Genomic DNA, 18,970 nt, shown 5'->3' with positions numbered 1-18,970 from the left:
TCCCCAGCTGCGATTGAGTGGATTGAAGAAAATTTAGATATTAGTATTAGGGGGATTACCCAGTCAGTCTGCATACCCATTGTATCAACTTGGTTACGTATATATCCTTCCTGTGTGTAACTCTGCCATACGATAAATAATAATAATAATAATAACAACAGCAACAACATAATGCGAACCAGTGATTGGATCTCAAGCCAAGTAACTTGAGGTCAAATGGAGTAGGAAGAGTCCTCTCTATAACTGGGGTTACCAACATCTTAGATTCATAGAATCATAGAGTTGGAAGGGACCTCCAGGGTCATCTAGTCCAATCCCCCACACAATGCAGGAATTTCACAAATACTTCCCCCCCCTTCCATTGACCCCCAGGATCCCTGGCCAAACTGCCCTGGAGAAAAATTGCTTCCTGACCCCAAAGTAGCAATCAGCATTTCCATGGTTGTGTTGGAAAGGGCCACAAGAACTAAGCACTGAGGCAACCCTTCCTGTCCTCCCTTCTCGTGATCTGCCTAAGTTCACAGAATCAGCATTGCTGTCAGATGGCCATCTAGCCTCTTTCTGAAAATCTCCAAAGAAGGAGAGCCCACCACCTCTCGTGGAAGCCTGTTCCACTGTGGAACTCCTCTGTCAGGAAGTTCTTCCTAATGTTTAGCCGAAAACTTTTTTGATATAATTTCAACCTGTTGGTTCTGGTCTGGCCTTCTGGGGCAACAGAAAAGAACTCCGCACCATCCTCTATATGACAGCCCTTCAAGTACTTGAAGATGGTGATTATATCACCTCTCAGTCATCTCCTCTCCAGATTAAACATACCCAGCTCCTTCAACCTTTCCTCATAGGACTTGGTCTCCAGACCCCTCGCCATCTTCGTTGCCCTCCTCTGGACATGTTCTAGCTTGTCTATATCCTTTTTAAATTGTGGTGCCCAAAACTTAAACCTAATTGGTGAGGCCTAACCAGAGCTGAGTAAAGTGAAGTACAGTGATCTGGACACTGTACTTCTGTTGATACGGCCCAAAATTGCATTTGCCTTTTTAGCAGCCGCATCACACTGCTGACTCAAGTCAGTGAACATGATGCAGCAAGTCTGCCAGTTGGTGAAGCCCATCAACCCAAACTTCTGTTTCCTCCAGGGCACCAGTGTGTACCCTCTTCAGCCCAAAGACGTCAACCTTCTGGTTATAGCGGCCAATAGATCTGGATTCCCAGATAATCCTGTTGGCTATTCTGGTCACGAGACCAGGATAGCCATTTCTATCGCGGCGGTTGCAATGGGAGCCAAAGTACTGGAGTGCCACATCACACTGGACAAGACTTTGAAAGGAAATAGCCGTCGGGCATCCCTGGAGCCAAACAAGTTGGCGGAATTAGTGAGAAGTATCCGGATGGTGGAGAAAGCCATGGGGTCTCCTGTCAAGTGTCTCTTGCCCTGTGGAATGGTGTGTAATGAAAAGCTAGGAAAGTCTGTTGTTGCCAAAGTGAGGATCCCAAAAGGCACCACGCTGACCCTGGACATGCTCGTAGTCAAGGTGGGGGAACCCAAAGGATATCCCCCAGAAGACATCTTTGACTTGGTGGGCAAGAAGGTCAAGATCAACACTGATGAAGAGGAAACCGTCACCGAAGACGCCATTGAAAATCATGTGAAAAAAGTGAAATGTCACAATGCAAGAGTTTCTGTATGATTTGCCATGGCAGTATGCGGATATCGTAGAATTGTATGTTAGAACAACTGAATGAAGGGTCTTTGGGGATGCCAATCTTCAAGGGTTTTTTTCTTTTAGATGAACAAAAATGCAAGCACTGCTGACGTATGTTCAGTGTATGGTCTACTAAGACCCCGAGCTCCTTTTCTTGTAGGTCTATGAGGTGCCGCTGGACTCGAACCTAATTGTGTTGCTGCAGACCAACATGGCTTCCCTCCTGAAACTATCTTGGTGCTTCTTGTGGAGAGCCAGTTTGGTGTAGTGGTTAAGTGCGCAGACTCTAATCTGGAAGAACCGGGTTTGATTCCCCACTCCTCCACTTGTACCTGCTGGATGACCTTGGGCAATCCATAGTTCTGTCAGAGCTGTTATCTCAAGGACAGTTCTGGAAAGAGCTCTCTCAGCTCCACCTACCTCACAGGGTGTCTGTTGTGGGGAGGGGAGGGGAAGGGAAGGGAATGGAGCTTGTAAGCTGCTCTGAGACTCCCTTGGGTAGTGAAGGGCAGGGTATAAATCCAATCTCTTCTTCTTGTTCACACAGACGTGTTTTTGTGTACTTGGTAACGCTAAAGTCTCGGCATGGAGCATCTTTGCATTTATTTTGTTATTTTTTCCCATTGTTCCCATTAAACCCCACAACATAAGACTTCTTTTTGACATGTGATTTCCCCCCGAACTTGGCACTGCTGGGATTTCTGCATTTTTAGTTGCATCCTTTGGGGAAGTATTTCTCAAATGACGTCATCTGCTCTGAGCCTCTATGGAGGGGTGTGTTATACTGTTTAAACAAATATTTACTTTCGCCATGGATTTGTCTAAGGGGCTGTTATCTGTGGTGTAACTGACTGAGTAAACAAGCCCTGATATTCATAGAATCTGCGCCTCTCAGGGATAAAGATTTTTTTCGGCCTTATTCACACAGATCTCAAATGAGGTGATAAATAGTCTTCCTGCACGCCAGTGAGGGAGGGGCACAGGGTGTGCGAAGTTTGCACGGTCGAATGCAACAGAAACTCCCTGCAAATACAAAGCTAACATTTCAGGGTGAAAGAACAAAGTTTGGTTCCAGTGGCACCTTTAAGACCAACAAAATTTAATTCTGGGTATAAGCTTTCATGCGCATGCACACTTCTGAAGAATGTCCGTTAGAACGGATAAAAGGAAGTACTTCTTCACCCAAAGAGTGATTAACACTTGGAATTCACTGCCACAGGAAGTGGTGGCGGCTACAAGCATGGACGGCCTCAAAAGGGAATTAGATAAGCATATGGAGCAGAGGTCCATCAGTGGCTATTAGCCACAAGGTATAGATAGGGACTCTGGGGCAAGCGATGCTCTGTCATCTTGGTGCTTGGGGGGGTCAACAGTGGGAGTGCTTCTAATGTCCTGGCCCCACTGGTGGACCTCCTGATGGCACTGGTATTTCTGGCCACTGTGTGATACAGAGTGTTGGATTGGATGGGCCTTTGGCCTGATCCAACATTGGCATCTCTTATGTTCTTATGTTCTTATCTTTCGGTCTCTGATCAATGAAGTTTGTCAGTTTTGCCGTAACAGCATATTCTTGCATTTGATTTGCAACAGCATCCAGAAGTGGTCAATATCTTATCCAAAATATGAATGGAAGGAGCTAATCTGAAATTAATTAGGGATCCACAAGCGTGACAAAATTTACCAAGAAGACCTGGGATGTAATATGGAAAAGGTATGAAAATAACTCTTCCATATTGGAGATTAAATTACATTCAAAATTATATCACATTTGTATTCTACTCCACAACAACTGTCTCATGTTATTAAACATATGCAACCTTATTGTTGGAAAAAATGCAACAATATTGGTTCATACTTACACTGTTGGATTTATTGTCCTAAAATTAAAATATTCTGGGAACAAATATTAAAAAATACAAGAAATTACTGGTCATAAAATTTCACTATCACCAGAAACAGTACTTTTACATTGAAGATCTAATATTAGAACCTCATTTATGATTTTTAAAAACCCAATAGCAATATTAATATATGCAGCTAAAACAGCTATTGCTATTAAATCGAAATCAGAACAGAGCCCAGCATTAGAGCTATGGCATACTAAACCTTGGAATTTACATATAATGGTTAAAATTAAAGAAATGTTATGACCTATAGATGTAGGAATATATATATGGATCACTGCCTTGTCGCAGACTGTGACAGCAGCCATGAAATTAAAAGACGCCTGCTCCTTGGGACGAAAGCGATGGCGAACCTAAACAGCGTGATAAAAAGTAGACACCACCCTGCCAACAAAAGTCCGCATGGCCAAAGCAATGGTATTCCCAGTAGTCATGTATGGCTGCGAGAGTTGGACCATAAGGAAGGCCGAGCGCCGAAGAATAGATTCTTTTGAACTATGGTGCTGGAGAAGACTCTTGAGAGTCCCTTGGACTGCAAGAAGATCAAATCAGTCAATCCTAAAAGAAATCAACCCTGACTGTTCCCTGGAAGGCCAGATAATGAAACTGAAGCTCAAATACTTTGGCCACCAAATGAGAAGGGAGCACTCACTGGAGAAGACCCTGATGCTGGGAAAGATTGAAGGTCAAAGAAGAAGGGGACGGCAAAGGATGAGATGGTTAGACAGTGTCATCGATGCAACGAACATGAAGTTGAGCCAACTTCAGAGGACGGCGGAAGACAGGAGGGCCTGGCGTGATCTGGTCCATGGGGTCGCGAAGAGTCGGACTCGACTGTGCGACTGAACAACAACAACATGATAGTGACTTCATTACCACATGTCTCCCAATATTAGAATATTTGCTCTCACAAGGGGAAATACTACTGTAATTGATAGGATGCAATTTTGATAAAGCAGACTAAAAAGTAAAGGTTTCCCTTGCTGAAAAGCCAGTCAAATCCGACTCTAGGGGGTAGTGCTCCTCTCCGTTTCCAAGCCGAAGAGCCAGTGCTGTCCAAAGACGTTTCCATGGTCATGTGACCGGGGCCAAGGCACACAGAACGCTGTTACCTTCCCACCGAAGCGGTGCCTATTTATCTATTTGCAATTTCTTGCTTTCAAACTGCTAGGTTGGCAGGAGCTGGGACCAGAGACGGGAGCTCACTCCGTCATGCAGCACTTGGGTCTTGAACTGCTGAACTACAGACCTTTTGCTAGAACTCGAAATAAGAAGACAATGTAACCAGTTTTATAAACAAGTTATTAATAGTATGTTATGTTTTAAAAATAAAATATTAAAAACTAATGAGAGATTCACTGAGGGTCAGGTCAGGAATTGTTTATGCGTAAGAAGCAAGGAATTGTTTACATATAAGAAGTGCTTTGAAGTTGCTACTAACTGACTTGTTGAGGACAGATTGCGCTGTGAGAATTCAGAGCACAGTTTCAGAGGGGGAAAAGTAAAACAGTGCTCTTTGGTTGTGGAAATGCAGGTGTTTGAAGAACGATCTGGATATTGAACTGCACAAAACCAGTATATTTTTAATTAGACATTATAATAATGCAAATAGACACAGGCACTGTAGATATTTTAGTAATTGAAAATTGTACAGTTGTAGCCATATCATGATGTTTCATATATTGCTTTAGACTCTGTGGCACTATACCCCACTGAGGTCCCTTCCGTCCCCAAACCCCACCCTCCTCTCGCTCCACCGCCAAACCTCCAGGAATTTTCTAAGCTGGACCTGGCAACCCTAACTTTAACAAGGGTAAAGGTAAAGGTTCCCTTGCTCGAAAGCCAGTCGAATCCGACTCTAGGGTTGCTGTGCTCATCTCCGTTTCAAAGCCGAAGAGCCAGCGCTCTCCGAAGACGCTTCCGTGGTCATGTGGCCGGCATGACTAAACACCAAGGCGCACGGAATGCTGTTACCTTCCCACCGAAGTGGTACCTATTTATCTACTTGCAATTTCTTGCTTTCGAACTGCTAGGTTGGCAGGAGCTGGAACTAGAGACGGGAGCTCACTCCGTCATGCGGCACACTCGGGTCTCGAACTGCTGAACTACCGACCTTCCGCAGCCTGCAGTTCAGCGTCTTAACCACGTGAGCCACCGCAGCTCCATATTCAGTGCTTTAGATGTTAGCAAAAGTAAGGGAGATTTACGCTGTCCTCAATTGCCGCTATTGTAAATGGTCTCTTTTGCTTGTCTTCAGGACATTTGAAACTTTCATAGCTACTCCTCAGCTTGTACTTCGTACGTGTCCTGATGCTTTGTCCTGTTCTTTACAACGACTTTTCTTTGTAATCTCATCTGTGTAACATTCCTAGTGACTGCCACTACATGCATCGGATGAACTGACCGCTCATCTGGTGCTTTATACTAGAACAAAAGCAAAAAACCTTAACAAAAGCAAAAAACCTTAAGATGCCACACAAGACTCCTAGATGAGTCCAGTAGAGATGAATAAGATTTTCGGGGTATGATCTTTGGAGAGTCAAAGCCTCTTGAAAGGTTACACCCCAAAATATCTTGTTGGCCTCTATGGTGCTCCTGGATTCGAATCTAGCTTTTTTTTGTGAATTTGTGAATTTCCTGCATTGTGCAGGGGGTTAGACTAGATGACTCTGGAGGTCCCTTCCAACCAGGGTTGTTGTTTTTTTCCTGGGGGAACGTGCCGGAACCAATGTTCCCTCTAAGCTGTGGGAGTCTTGTGAGCAAAAATCCTACTTTGTGAGCTACTGGCATTAAAGCTGTGAGCGAGCGATTTGGCTCCTGCATTAATTAGTTTGCTCTGGAGCCACCCTTCCGGAGCTGACACAAAAATGTGTGAGCTGGAGGATAAAAAACTGTGAGCTAGCTCACTCTAACTCAGCTTAGAGTCCCGGAACCTCTTTGACAAAATTCTTTTAAAAATGTTTAAAAGTCCATGAGTTTTCAGTATACAGACTGAAAACTTCATTTCCCTCTTGATAGTTCCGGCACCTCTACCTGTCAGCAAGCTGCCATTCCGTTTTCTGTGACCTCTGTGTATATATCCTTTCCTTGTTGCACCCGGCTTGTTTTCTATCATCCTGCTCCTGCGTTGGAATGCACAAGATAACTGCTACCTTATCGAATGGGTTGATTTCGGTCCCCAGCACCGCGAATGGGTGGAAGAAGGGGATATTCGGGCCCCTTACCTGATCCGTAGTTTCCACAGAAGGTTCCCGGACAAACCGGGAGGTCTCCCGCCCAGCCCGGGAGATCTCCCGCCCGGCCCGGGAGGTGTGTTGTAAGTGTATTTTAAGGGGGGCAGTATGTCAGCAAGCTGCCATTCTGTTTTCTGTGACCTCTGTGTACATATTCTTTCCCTGTTGCACCCGGCTTGGTTTCTATCATCCTACTCCTGCGTTGGAATGCAAAAGATAACTGCTGGAGGTTGTGTGGGGGAGAAGATGCTGTAATGCTTGGCTATTGCTTTTCCCATGACTACTGCACCTGTGTTATGTCTAATATCCTGCCTGGTTCCCATGGACTGGGCGCGCAACCGTTCCATTAGCCCGCCAGCGGGAAAGTTATTCATTGGACCTGTATCTCTTTGAAGTTCCTTTATTATGCTTGATCTAACTGTGTATCCCCAGTTCTAACAAAGAACGTGTTTGAGTATGTCGTCAACGCTTTGAAATAAATTTTGCTTTTCTTAAAACGTGGATTTATTCTCGATGCTTGGGGATCCAACATATTGTTAGAACTCTCTTTTTCCTATCGTTCCGAATCTGGCGAGATCATGAGCGGAATTGAGGGAAACCTACCTACCACGGAGGGGGACTCTGGATCGGTCCCACAAACCTCCGCGTCTTTGGTGTTCACGACTGCAGCCTCGTTGGAGGGTGCCGTGGGGGGAGCGATTCCCCGCCTGCCTGCACATCTGTCTTGGCCGCCTCCGACCCCTTCGCAATGGGGTCCGCGGAAGACTCACCAGCAGGATGATTGGACTATGTACAACACCCAGGGCACCCGTGAGGTGTACTCCCGTCGGGGGAGCGGATTACGTGAGAGTCTATTTGACAAGGGATTGTTCCCGGAGCCGGGGGCTACCTCGGAGAAGGGGAGCCCCGAGCGGGACCTCGAGGAGTGGATGTTCGAGCCGTCGGGACCGCGGGGCCACGCAGGAGATGAGGAGGGCACCGGAGTCTTCCCAACGGAAGAGGACTATGACCCACCCCCGGACTACCGCCCTCGGGACCCCATCCCGGAAGAAACCACCGGGGAACGACTAGCAGAACTGGAAGACTCGGTGAGAGACTTGTTGCGGGCATTCCAGGATGTGATGGAAGGTCTGCCGGGAATGATGGACGTTCGAATGGCTAATTTCCTTGACGCACACGCCGCGCAGCAACAAGTTGCTCCTGCACCGGGACTTCCCGCGCCGCCGATGCCTGCTCAACCGCTGACGGGACCACCGCTGCAAGCACCGGGAGTTCCAGCGCAGCAGGTACCTGTACAGCCGCCAGTGAGACCGCCTCTGCAAGTGCCTGTGCAACCGCCGATGCCGGGGGGTCCGCCGGTGCCGGGTCTGCCGCCACCACTGAGGCCAATGCCAGCGGGGCCACCGGTTGTACCGGGTTTCCCTCCCAGGGGAGTTCCGGGTCAGCTGGGCCCGTTGGTAAGGCCTCCACGGCCCAGACCCAAGGATCTACTGGAGGCTACCTTCGACGGCAACCCAGATGAACTCGCTTTCTTCACGGTGAGGGTGCATAAATTCGTAGAAGAGAGTCGACACCTGTTCCGAAATGAAGCTGGTCTTATTGATGTCATCTCGGCAAGACTGAAAGGAGACGCCGCCACATGGTATGTTGGACTGCACAATGACCGCGGTCCGGAACTTTTGAATTTGCGAGCATTCATGTGGGCGCTGCGGGCGAGATTTGAAGATGTCAACGCGAGTCAAAGAGCTAAAGCGTTTCTCCGCACCTACCGCCAGAACAAGAAGTCGGTTCGCGAGTACACTCTGGAATTCCACAAGCAAGCCGCAAAGCTCCGAGACTACCCTGACCATATATTAGCTGAGATGTATCGCTTGGGTCTCAACGCAGACATCCGAGAAACGGTTCTGAAAACTGTCAACCCTGTCTCCCTAATGGCCTGGACCCAGGAAGCTGAAAATGCTGAAGACCGGCTCACCACCATCAAACTCGACTTGGCTGCTACGACCAACAGACCCGCCGCTGCCGGTGCCTCCAAACCCACGACTCAACGCCTGTCGGAATCAGCACGAGAACTACGTATGAAGATGGGGCTCTGTCTCAAGTGCGGGGAGAAGGGGCATTTCGCTGTGGATTGTGGCAGCCGTCAAGTACAGCCGCCTACTCCAAGCCCGAAGACACCGCTGACGGGGAAGAAGGGGATGGCTAAACCGCGTTTCTCCAAAGCTCTGCAGGCGGCCCAAGGTTCGGAGGGAAACGAACCGTCTGCTGCCGAGTCAGAAGAAGAGGTGGTGGCTGAAACGGCGGAAAACGACAACGGCCTGTTGTGAGAGGCGCAAAACGACAAGGCCATTCTAATGCTGCGCCCAAGGTGGTGAGAGAAACCCCTTCCCTGTTTTTCGTGACTGTCTCGTTAATGAATCCGCTCCTGGGGACCCACGTTAGGGTGAGAGCGTTGATTGATTCTGGGTGTGGGAGGGATCTCATCAGCCCTAGAGTGTTATTGGCACTGGAAGCGGGGATAGTCCCCTTGAAGTCTCCCATCATTTTTACCCAGATGGATGGGGCACCCATGGAACCTTGTACACACGAGACTATGGCTTTGCGGTTGGGGGCTGGCGATCATTGGGAATCCAGATCCTTCATTGTCACCCCTAAATCGCAGTTCGACTTAGTACTGGGGAGTCCCTGGTTGTTTACCCATGACCCTTACATCTTGTGGGAAGAAGGGGTTGTCAAATTTGTGTCGGCTAAGTGTGTAGATCACTGCTGGGTGGACTCGTGGGGGGACCAGCCGACCGCACAGTTCCCCTGCGGCGCTTTGCAGCCGGAAGAGTTAGCTTCTTTGCCTCGAGAGTATAGAGACTTGGCGAAAGTGTTTGGCGAAGATGAAGCTAACGAATTGCCCCCCCATCGCTCGACTGACTGTGCTATTGAACTTTTGCCTGACTGTAAATTACCCAAAGGTAAAATTTATGCGATGGGGCCGGCTGAGAAAGTTGAACTGCGGAACTTTATTGATAAAAACCTAGCCCGAGGTTTCATTCGCCCGGCTTCCTCCCCTTTCGCCGCGCCTGTACTTTTCCGAAAGAAGAAAGACGGGGGGCTTAGATTGTGCACTGATTATAGGGGTCTGAACGCTGTTTCTTTGTCCAATGCTTACCCCCTCCCGCTAATCAAGGACTTGGTAGCTGAGGCCACCAAGGGCAAAATCTTCTCGAAACTTGACCTCCGAGATGCATATTTCCGTGTGCGCATTCGGGAGGGGGATGAAAGTAAGACTGCATTTAATACCCCTTTGGGGCAGTTTGAGTACCTCGTTATGCCCTTCGGGCTTCAAGGGGCTCCGGGGGTCTTCATGAACCTAATCAATGAGGTCCTACATGAGTTCTTGTTCAAAGGAGTGGTCCTTTACCTTGATGATGTGTTGCTGTACTCTCAGGACCTCCCGTCGCATATTAAATTGGTGCGCCAGGTCCTTAAGCGACTTTATGAACACCACTTGTTTGCAAAGCTGTCAAAATGTGAATTCCACAAGACATGCATTGACTTTTTGGGGTATCGCATCTCTGGGGGGAAGGTTGAAATGGACCCTGCTAAAATTCAAGCTGTACTTGACTGGGAGCCCCCCAGGACCCGCAAACAATTGCAAATGTTCCTCGGATTCGCCAATTTTTATAGAAATTTCATCCAGAATTTCGCTCAAATTGCCCTTCCCCTGACTGATTTGCTAAAGACCAAGGGGAAGGGTTTTGATGCTACGAAACCAGGCGCCCCGCTTAAATGGTCCCCTGCTTGCGCAGAGGCTTTTGAGAAACTTAAACTGATGTTCACCTCTGAGCCAGTGCTGGCGCGCCCTGATGAAACTAAAAAATTCATTGTCCAAACTGATGCCTCGGATGTGGCAATGGGGGCCGCTATTTTGCAAGAAGGGGAAGATGGTCGTTTACACCCCCTCGCATTTGTGTCTAAAAAGTTTTCTGACGCTGAACGAAACTGGGGGATTTGGGAGAAGGAGGCGTCAGCGATCCGGCTGGCTCTCTCCACTTGGAGGCAGTGGTTGGAGGGGGCGCAACTGCCATTTGAAGTCTGGACTGACCATAAGAATTTGGAGATGCTGAAATCCCCCCGTTCTCTCAACGCTAAACAACTTCGTTGGGCGGACTTCTTTGCTAAGTTTCGATTCACTCTTCGTCATTTCCCTGGGACGGCTAATTCCCTGGCTGACGCGCTCTCACGCCTCCCACAACATGACAGTCAGCGTGAAATCATCATGGACTCTGTTTTTTCCCCCTCCCACCTGGGGGGGGCTGTGGTCACCCGTGCGCAAGCGCGCTCGATTCCGCGCTCTGATGAAACTTCGCCTTCCCTTTTCCCTGGGGGGGGGGGGGCTGGGTCCAGAAATATATGTCTGCTTTTACTGCTGATGATGATGCCTCCCTGAAAGCGTTGCCAGATTGTGTCCGTAGCCCTGAAGGTCTGATTTATTCTGGAGACAAACTGTATGTGCCTATTTCAATGAGGAGGGAGGTGATGGAGTCTGCTCACGGTTCGAAACTGGCAGGGCATTGGAGTTTTGTTAAATCTCTGCAACTCATCCGCAGACAGTTCTGGTGGCCACAGATGCGCAAAGACCTCTTGACTTTTGTTCGGTCCTGCCAAACCTGTGCCTTGACTAAACCCAGAGTGGGCAAGCCTCCTGGTCTTCTGCAGCCACTCCCTACCCCATCGAGACCGTGGGAAGTGGTGTCCATGGACTTTATTACTGACCTCCCTGCGAGCAAAGGGAACACTGTTATTTGGGTGGTTGTTGATTTATTTTCTAAGCAAGCTCATTTTGTGCCTTTTCCTTCCTTGCCTACAGCTCAGAGGTTGGCGAAATCGTTTATGTCTCACGTGGTGAAAATTCATCAATTACCTGCTAAATTAATTTCTGACAGGGGGACCCAATTTGTTTCTAAGTTTTGGAGGGAACTTCTTTCCATTTTAGGGGTGGAACAAGGGCTCAGCAGCGCGTATCATCCTGAGACTGACGGACAAACAGAACGAGTTAATCAGACCCTGGAGCAATATCTTCGTTGTTTTACTAATTATCAACAGAATGATTGGTGTGAATTGTTGCCTCTTGCTGAATATTGTTATAACAATACTGTCCATAGCTCCACGGGCATGTCTCCTTATAAAGCTGTTTCTGGTTACGACAGCCCCCCCCTCCCTTTCCTGGAGGGGATGGGCCAACGTCCTGTGGGGGACGCTGATAAATGGTGTATGTCCTTGCAAAATGCATGGCCTTTGCTATGCCAAACACTTGACGCAGCCAAGGCTGCTTACAAGACCCAGGCAGACAAGGGTAGGGTGGTGGGGTTTGATCTGAAACCTGGGGATCTTGTGTATGTCTCGACCAAGAACATTAAGATGCTGCGGCCTAGCAGGAAATTGGGGTGGAAGTTCATTGGTCCATTCAAAGTGCGTAAAGTCATAAATGATGTGGCGGTTGATGTTGTTTTGCCTAAGAATTTACGTGCTCTGCATTCTGTTTTTCACATGAGCCTGTTGAAGAAGGATCCTGGCCCGTCTCCCTGGAGACCAGCAGTTACTCCTCCTCCACCTGTCATTTTGGAAGGGGATGAACATTTTGAGATCGCTGATATCCTTGATTGTAAATTGAAACGTGGTAAACTCTGGTACCTTATCGAATGGGTTGATTTCGGTCCCCAGCACCGCGAATGGGTGGAAGAAGGGGATATTCGGGCCCCTTACCTGATCCGTAGTTTCCACAAGAGGTTCCCGGACAAACCGGGAGGTCTCCCGCCCAGCCCGGGAGGTCTCCCGCCCAGGCCGGGAGGTGTGTTGTAAGTGTATTTTAAGGGGGGCAGTATGTCAGCAAGCTGCCATTCCGTTTTCTGTGACCTCTGTGTATATATCCTTTCCTTGTTGCACCCGGCTTGTTTTCTATCATCCTGCTCCTGCGTTGGAATGCACAAGATAACTGCTGGAGGTTGTGTGGGGGAGAAGAGGCTGTAATGCTTGCCTATTGCTTTTCTCATTAGTACTGCACCTGTGTTTTGTCTGATGTTCTGCCTGGTTCCCATGGACTGGGCGCGCAACCGTTTCTTTAGCCCGCCAGCGGGAATGTCATTCATTGGATCTGTATCTGTTTGAACTTCCTTTATTATGCTTGACCTAACTGTGTATCCCCAGTTCTAACAAAGAACGTGTTTGAGTATGTCTTCAACGCTTTGAAATAAATTTTGCTTTTCTTGAAAACGTGGATTTATTCTCGATGCTTGGGGATCCAACATCCAGGCCTCCTGTTTAGCTTTCTTAATGGAAAGTGTTAAATTTGTGTAACCGAATTCTTCGCGTTCGAATCCGGGGTTTCGGATGGGGGCATAATCTGCTTCTGGCATGGGAAGGGAACAGAAATGTTTCAAAGTTAACAAGGCACATTTAGGTTAACGTCGGCCTTGGCGTGTACAGTCATGATTATTAGTTAGTGGGTTTTTTTTTAACTCCTCCTTTGATCAGTTACGTTCTGAACTTAAAAGCACAGCATGGGATCTGCGAAGGGAAATCCTGCCTCACCAACCTCTTGGAGTTCCTCTGAGCAGGTTAACAAGCGTGCGGGTAAGGGCCGTCCGGGAGACGAGAGCCGGTTCCACATTTTGGTGCCGGGGCTCTTCTCCCCTCATCTGCTTGCCACCGTACCCCCCCCCACTTACCTACTTGAATCCTCCTCCATCCCTGCCTAGATGTCCATCTTTCCCCTACCCCCTTGCTCGTTTCCCAGTTCTCCCTGTACTCACACACCCTTCCCTGCCTGTGCTTGGCAGGGTGTGCAGCTGGGATTGTGGGCAGTGGGAGGGATTGCAACAAGTAGTTGGGCTGCAGGGGAGTAGAGCGGGCGGGGGAGAGGCAGTGGCCTCCACCAGGAGGAGGAGATTGGATTTATACCCCACTCTTCACTTGGAGTCTCAGAGACCAATCTCCTTCCTTTCCTCTCCCCACAACGGACACCCCGTGAGGTAGGTGGGTCTGAGAGAGCTCTTTCGCGAACAGCTCTGAGAGAACTTATGACTGACCCAGGGTCACACCAGCAGCTGCATGTGGAGGAGTGGGGAATCAAACCCAGTTCTCCAGATTAGAGTCCACTGTTCTTAATGACTACACCAAACTGGCTCTTCAGACTTAGGCCGTAGCCACTGCCCCACATGATTATATCCTGACTCCAGTCACATAACTACATGCCGTTGCCGTATACTGAATCATACCATTGGTCCATCAAAGCCAGTAGTATCTACTCAGTTTGGCAGGAGCTCTCCAGGGTCTCACACACCTCAGTCTTTCCCACCACCTACTACCTGATCCTTCTAACTCCAAAAGTTTGGTGAGTCAGGATCTCCCTTTGCGGATCCCGTGCTAAGCTTTTAAGTTCAGAATGTAACTGTTCAAAGGAGGAATTAGAAAACAAACTAATAACCATGACTGAACCTGGGACCTTCTGCAAGCCAAGCAGACGTTCTACCACTGAGCTACAGTACCTGCAAGCCAAGCAGACGTTCTACCACTGAGCTACAGTACCTGCAAGCCAAGCAGACGTTCTACCACTGAGCTACCCTGCAGTAGACATCATGTACCTGGACTTCTAAAAGCTTCTGGACAAGGCATCTCACCAAAAGACTCCTGAGTAAACTGAAATGTGATGGGATAAGAGGATGGCATATTTTATGGATTACATGTTAGGAATCAGAGAATAGTAATAAATAAGGTTGCCAGGTCCGGGTTGGGAAATACCTGGAGATTTTGGGTGTGGAGCCTGAGGAGGGTGGGGTTTGGGGAGGGGGTGGACTTCAGTGAGATATAATGCCATAGACTCCACCTTCCAGAGGGGCCATTTTTCCCCAGGTGAATGGATTTCTGTTGGCTGGAAATCAGTTGACCACTGAAGGGAGGTAATGGCAATGCAGAAGGGGGGGGTGACGGACCAGAAATTGAACTCCATTTTAGTGCAGGGGGGGGCTGGATTAAAAAGAAGGTTGAATTGGATTTCAGCGCCGAATTGCTTGGAGGACACCGCAGTGAACATGGATTAAAAGGAGAGTGCAGAAAGGGCCTTTGTTAATATGGCAGGATGCACGTTTTGGAGCTGACACTTTTCTTTCAGACCTCAGCCTCTTTACCTGTGAAATGGGAATAATAATAGCAGCCTGCCTCTTAGAGGATAGTTGCAAGGACTGCAGCAAGCAGGTGTAGGTGAAGCATTTTTAATGCTCTAGAACGCGTTATAAATGCTGAGCTGCTGTTTGGTACTACACTGGCAGAAGGAGGCAAGAACATAAGAGCCCTGCTGGATCAGACCACTGGTCCATCTAGTCCAGCATTCTGTCTCACACGGTAGCCAAGCAGTTCCTCTGGAGAGCCAACAATGACATAGAGGCTGAGGCCTTCCCCTGATGTTGCCTCCTGGCACTGGGATTCAGAGGCTTTGTGCCTCTGAATGTGGAGATTCCCCATAGTCACCATGGCTAGTAGCTATTCCCTTCATACAAAAGGGAAAGAACCATCAGAAGGACATAAGAAGATAAGAGCCCTGTTGGATCAGACCAATGGTCCACCTAATACAGCATCCTGTCTCACACAGTGGCCAACCAGTTCCTCTGGACTAGGGCCAGCAATGGGGCATAGAGGCTGAGGGCTTCCCTGTAGTTTTGCCTCTTGGCCCTGGGATTCAGAGGTTGACTGCTTCTGAACATGGAGGTTCCCTTGAGTCACCATGGCTAGCAGCCACTGATAGACCTGTCCTCCATGAATCTATCTAATCTCCTTTTAAAGCTGTCTATGCCCGTGACCATCACTACATCCTCTAGCAGCAAATTCCACATTTTAATCACTTCCTGCATAAGTTTTCCCGTTTGTCCCTCCTGAATCTATTGCCCATGAGCTTCATTGGATGCCCTTGAGTTCTAGTATTTTGGGAGAGGGAGAAAAAGTTTCCTTTGCCCACTCTCTCCCCCCCATGCATAATTTTATAAACCTCTATTATGTCCCCCCTTTAGTCATCTCTTTTCTAAACTGAAAACTCTCAGACTCTTCAGCCTTTCCTCATAGGCCGCACTGTTGATCTATACAAGTTGGAATAAGAAGTTGGCTGAATGTAGTGAGTACGATGGACGTCTCAAATTGTTTGTTGTTCGACTTCTTCTTGGAGCCTTACACATCCAAACCTTGTCCAGAGACCCAGAATTTCTGGGAAGGTTTTCTGAGAACACTCACTGACTCAGCCTTGGAGGCAAACTTTGAGTACCTGAGCCGCACCCTTTATCAGTCAGCGAGAAGGACCTGGATCTAAAGGAAGTGAATCAGACATATCTGTCTCACTTTTGCTAGACATAATAGTTTCTAGAGTACAAAATTCCCAGAATGCGCCATAGTGAGATATTTCAGATCAAGGTGGGGAAAAAAGCAAGGCTTCCGAGCAATGCTCCCTCTAAGCTATGGAGTCTTGTGAGCAAAAATTCTACTTTGTGAGCTACTGGCATTAAAGTTGTGAGTGAGGAATTGGCTACTGCATAAATTAGTTTGCTCTGGGCGCCCTCCTTCCTGAGCTAAGACAAAAATGTGTGAGCCAGAGGCTAAAAAACTGTGAGCTAGCTCACACTAACTCAGCTTAGAGGGAACACTGCTTCTGAGTCTCCCCAGGGCCTAAGCTTGCTAATCCTTTAAAGAGTAAATTCTGGTATCCAGACTCAAAACTCTATGGTAAAATTGACTTCTACCATAGAGTTTTTGCCCAAATAAAAGAGCGTCGGCCCAGTGACCTGGACGTAATGACTTTACTTCTGGTCACATGGGCTGTGACATAGACACATCACTGCATATCGAATGGCTCTCTCTCTTTTTGGGCGTGAGTCCCCCGCCACCAGTCAGCTGATTGGTGGCTGGGTGGTGGGGCCTGGCAGCACAGGGCCTGGCAGCACCCCTGCCTACAGTTGGAGTTCTGACAACCCTAGTTGGTTGTTCTATTGTTGTCACAGCAAAATGGAAGTACAGGTGAGATGGGCTAGTGGCTCTTTATTATTGGGAGCAAGACTGACTGTAGGAAAAGGATCACAGCTGGACTGAGTGAACCTGACAGAAGAGTACCTTGAAGAACTTGAAAAGTGTAGTGTATTCAAAGCTGCCTTGAATGCATGATATGTTGTGAAACATATAATTGAAGTGTAATGTAAAGCTTCATCCTGGGCTAGGATTCAAATCCATCCAATCGTGTTACTAGCCCAGGAAGCACCTAACCAATCACTTTCAAGCAAGCTCCCTGAGCGGAAACATCCGTGATTGGTCCTTATGTGAACAACCTTATTGGTTGGTGTTTGTACAGTGGGTGTGGCTACATTAGCCGGGAATGTTTAAAAGCAGGACAGCTGCAATGCAAAGGCTGTTCTGGCTATCAGATGTTGATCCGTGTTGGAGTTGTGTTTGAGTTGAAGAATAAAGTTGTGTTCTTGCTGAATCACTCTCCGACTGCTTTGTTAAGCGAGCGACTTAACAAAAAGCTTTTTAAAAACTAGAGGGACCTCCCCATGAATTTACAACATCAACAAGTCAGCATTAAGGGATGAGTTTGACAATGACTGCCGATGGCCAGTTAAGGAATGGGTTTGTTTTCCCTTACCCACAGCTTGCCTTGCCTTGAGGGAAACTACCTCATGTGCCCTGAGAGAACTGAAATAAGTTCAAGGGGAGAGCTGGAGGATGAAGGGAGTGGAGAGTCCTCAGGTGGAAAGGTGATCCTAGATAAAAGTGATTGTATATCTGGGTGGGGTTTCCAGGAATGAAAGGCCCTTGCAGAACCTGGCTCACTGCACTTCCACACACACTAGGCCCCATTCTGCATCTAGCATAAAATGGACGGCTTCAAAAGGGAATTAGATAAGCATATGGAGCAGAGGTCCATCAGTGGCTATTAGCCACAAGGTATAGCTAGGGGCTCTGGGGCAAGTGATGCTCTGCCTTCTTGGTGCTTGGGGGGGGGGTCAACAGTGGGAGGACTTCTAATGTCCTGGCCCCACTGGTGGACCTCCTGATGGCACCTGGTATTTCTGGCCACTGTGTGATACAGAGTGTTGGACTGGATGGGCCTTTGGCCTGATCCAACATTGGCATCTCTTATGTTCTTAGCATTCGCTCCGTTGTTTTACTAAACCCTCACTGTGTGGCTCAGAACCACATTCATATACCCTGGGCCAACACCATACTGACTGCGGAGTCACCCCTGAATGGCCACAAAAAGGCCATAAATCTATGCAGAGAATACCGTAAAACCAAGAGATCAAAGGCAGTGAAACTGGCATGCAGTGTGGAGGCTACCATAAAATGCGACAATCAAAGAAAGTGAAAGTGGCATGCAATGTAGAGGGGAATTTCTGTTCCAGTGTGGGTTTGGTAAAACAGTGGAGCAAATGCTAGATGCAGAATGGGCCTAAATAATGCCCTTTCAACCCACTTTCAATGCACTTTGCAACTGGATTTTACTGTGTGAAATGACAAAATCCACTTGCAAATGGTCGCTGAAGTGGATTGAAACGGCATTATTTAGCTTGTGTGAAACCGTAGGATTAGAAATGAGGCAGACAGAAATGAAACAGGCAAACGGATAGGAGGATTTGGGGTTACACGAGAGTGTCAGGCAAGGAACTCGACAGAAGGAAAAGGGGCGGAAAGGGAGGAAAACCAGAGTTTAGGAAAATGAGTTCCGAACAAGGCCTAGTCAAGATATGAGCTGTTGCCCAGCTTGTCTTAAGCACCTTTTTGCTCTCTGGGCAAGGCTTGATTCATGGCACTCATAGGGAGTAGATGCGGTTCAGTGGCCGAGCATCTCCTCGGCATACAGGAAGTCCCGGTTTTAATTCCTGACCAATTAAAAGAATCAGTTAGTAGGTGATGGGCAAGGCCTTGGCCTGAGATCCCGGAGAGCCACTTGCCAGTCAGAGTAGTCAAGACCGACCTTGATTGAGGCAGCTTCATGTGTTCAGTGGCACCTCGAAAACAAGTGGAGAGAATTCATGTTTCTGTGGAATCACACAGTGACCTCTGAAGAACTGAAGATGTTGTCTAAGGTAGGGCTGCCAAGTCA

The 18,970-nt window shown here is 48.0% G+C and overlaps 1 protein-coding gene and 1 pseudogene across 1 annotated transcript in view; both read left to right on the top strand.

Annotated features, from left to right (window-relative positions):
* Positions 1-1,688, top strand: part of LOC107124293 — a 3,124-nt pseudogene extending 1,436 nt beyond the window's left edge.
* The window catches only part of SYTL2 (synaptotagmin like 2), an 84,348-nt gene that overhangs the window by 5,625 nt on the left and 59,753 nt on the right, over positions 1-18,970 (top strand).

This window comes from Gekko japonicus, unplaced genomic scaffold (assembly GCF_001447785.1).
Source record: "Gekko japonicus isolate JY-2015 unplaced genomic scaffold, Gekko_japonicus_V1.1 scaffold393, whole genome shotgun sequence".
Classification (NCBI taxonomy): domain Eukaryota; kingdom Metazoa; phylum Chordata; class Lepidosauria; order Squamata; family Gekkonidae; genus Gekko; species Gekko japonicus.
Note: the sequence above shows the minus strand (reverse complement) of the source record. Positions and strands in the feature narration are given on the sequence as shown.